The 2,857-nt window shown below is 43.6% G+C and overlaps 1 protein-coding gene across 2 annotated transcripts in view; it reads right to left on the minus strand.

Annotated features, from left to right (window-relative positions):
* LOC119595727 (kelch-like protein 26) overlaps positions 1 to 2,857 on the minus strand; it is a 22,618-nt gene that overhangs the window by 10,371 nt on the left and 9,390 nt on the right. Inside the window, exon 1 of one of the 2 annotated variants that reach the window (XM_037944838.1) lies at positions 2,294 to 2,747. The exons of the other annotated variant lie outside the window; for it this stretch is intronic. The gene's annotated coding sequence lies outside the window, so the exon portion shown is untranslated. Of the gene's footprint in view, positions 1 to 2,293; positions 2,748 to 2,857 lie in introns of those variants that run through there. 2 annotated transcript variants of the gene reach the window in all.

The following is a 2,857-nucleotide window of genomic DNA, read 5'->3' on the forward strand; positions in this document are numbered from 1 at the left end:
AATAATAATAATAATAATAATAATAATAATAACAATAATAACAACAACAACAATAATATTGATTTTCAACAATACTGTTTGGGTGTTCTAATCAACCTATTAGCTAATCACGAATGAAAGTGGGAGATGGAGAAGGTTAAAATAACAGCAATATTACCAACACACCCCATCAATGACAAGAGAGAAAATACAAGAAAACGAATAATGAAGAAAAATATAAGACAAAGCGCGAATGGAAAGGGAGAAAGTTTGAAAAAGAAAAGTGTGTGTCGCTACGAATGCTGCTTTTGAGACGCACTGTACTATGTATCCGAGATCGCGAGGCTATTTTGAGACACCTTGTAATATATATGTATCCGGGATCGAGAGCTTTCATTTTGAGACACACTGTACTACATGCGTATCCGAGACCAAGAGCTTTTATTTTGAGACAACCTGTACTACATATAAATCTGAGACCGAGACACCTTGTAATAGATAGGTATCCGAGACCGAGAGCTTTTTTGAGACACCCTGTGCTACATAGATTTTTTTTTATACATCCTGTACTACACATGTATCCAAGACCGAGAAGTTTTATTTTGATACACCCTGTACTAAATAAAAAAAAAACACACATCCGAGATCTAGAGCTGCTTTTGATACCCCCTATCCTACAAAACCACCCGAGACCTAGAACCTTTTCTGAACCACCCTGTACTCCTTCATGGTCAGCTGATCGAGATGTACAGCTGATTCCCTCGCAGCGACACGTCACGCTTCTCAATTTTTTGGACTAAATTGAGCACAACAAACACAAAACAAATACTCTTCCTTTAGACTGATGTCAGCATCTGATGTCTGGAATTCGATATAACTCGAAACCGTATGGTTTTATCAGCACAGACTTAGAGAGACAGACGGACGGACGGAGAGGCAGACAAATAGATATGTGTAGGTAGGTAGGTAGGTAGGTAGGTAGGTAGGTAGGTAGGAAGGTGGGAAAGTAGGAAGGAAGGAAGGTAGGAAGGAAGGAGGGGGAAGGGAGGGAGGGAGAGCGAAGAGAGAGAGAGGAGAGAGAGAGGAGAAGAGGGGGAGGAGGGAGGGAGGGAGGGAGAAAAGAAGAAGAAAAGAGAGGAGAGGGAGGGAGGGAGGGAGAGGGGGGAGGGAGGGAGGGAGGGAGAGAGGAGAGAGAGAAGAGAGGAGAAGGGAGAGAGAGAGAGAGGAGAGAGACAGAGAGACAGAGACAGAGACAGAGACAGAGACAGAGACAGAGACTGAGACAGAGACAGAGAGACAGCGAGACGGAGACAGAGTGAGAGACAGACAGAGAGTGAGACAGACAGAGAGAGAGAGTGAGAGACAGACAGAGAGAGAGACTGAGAGGCAGACAGAGAGAGAGTGAGAGAGTGAGAGAGTGGAGAGAGAGAGAGAGAGAGAGAGAGAGAGAGAGAGAGAGAGAGAATAGGAAGACAGACACAGACACTGACAGACGAATGGACGGGCAGACAGACAGACATATATTGACATACAGATACACACACAAACATACGCACACAAACATACATTCTCACGCAGAGAGACAGACAAACAAACAGACATTCAGACAGGGACACACGGACACACACAAACATACGCACACACGCTCACAGGTAATCCGCGTGACGTCATCACTCGACCTACCCGTCCGGCCTCTACCTTCTCTACCCTTCACCCGACCCGTGCCCTTCCCTGCCTCTCGCTCGCTCCATTCCGCAATTATCTCCGCTTGGTTTTATTTCCTAGCGTTCGTCTTGTTGTTTTGTTTTTCTCTGTTTTGGGTTTTCCGGGTTATTTTTTTCCTGTTTTGTTTTGGTTTCGTTTCTCTCCGTCGTTTTTCTTCTTTTTTTTTAATAAATTTCTTGGGTTCTCACTTTTCTGTCTGTCACTTTCACTGTTGTTGTTGTTGTTGTTTTTTGCATGTTTATCCCTTCACTTTTTTATGTTCCTCTCTCTCCTCTCTCTCTCTTTCTTTCTTCTTCTTTTCCACTCCCTCCACCTCTTCTCCTTATCCTTCACATATTTATTATCTCACCTTTCTTTCACTATTGTTGTTATTTTTTACGTATTTATCTTTCGCTCTTTCACTTTTTTTCTTTCTTTCTCTCTCTCTCTCTCTCTCTCTCTCTCTCTCTCTCTCTCTCTCTCTCTCTCTCTCTCTCTCTCTCTCTCTCTCTCTCTCTCTCTCTCTCTCTTTCTTTCTCTTTCTCTTTCTCTCTCTCTCTTCCATTTCCTCTCCCTCTTCTCCTTATCCTTCACATTTTTATCACCTCACCTTCTTTACACCTGATTCTCCTTCGTAGCAGCGTAGCAATCCTGGCGAACACAAGTCAATTCTGTTTTAACAATAATAATAATAATAAAAACACTTCACAATACACTTTTTTTTCTCTCTCTCTTCACGTATCACGAACTTTTGCACTCTACTTATCACGTGGAAATTTCCCCCACAGTCAAAGTCACGGATAATTTAATCATTAATAATAAAAGTAATAATAATAATAAAACAGAATTCTCCACAGCTCGCAAAGTCACTTTATGAGTCTCCGCGCGGGTTACTGGAGTGAGTGAGTGAGCCCGTGCGTGCGTCCCTGCCTACGTCCGTTCGTGCGTGCGTGCGTTCGTTCCTGCGTTCGTAAGTCCGTACAGAAGTAGAATGTTTAGCTGGCTGGATCCCGTGTGCAACAAGTCATGGCTGCGGACACACTGACGCGGAGAAGGTCGTGTAAGAAGTAGTAATGGTGTCTCGGGTGTGTCTGTCTGTGTGTTAGTGTGTTTGTACGTGCATTGTGTGTGGGCGTGTTGTTTTAGTACTTTGTGCGTGTGTGTTTGGGGTGGG

This window comes from Penaeus monodon, chromosome 36 (genome assembly GCF_015228065.2).
Source record: "Penaeus monodon isolate SGIC_2016 chromosome 36, NSTDA_Pmon_1, whole genome shotgun sequence".
NCBI classification, from domain to species: domain Eukaryota; kingdom Metazoa; phylum Arthropoda; class Malacostraca; order Decapoda; family Penaeidae; genus Penaeus; species Penaeus monodon.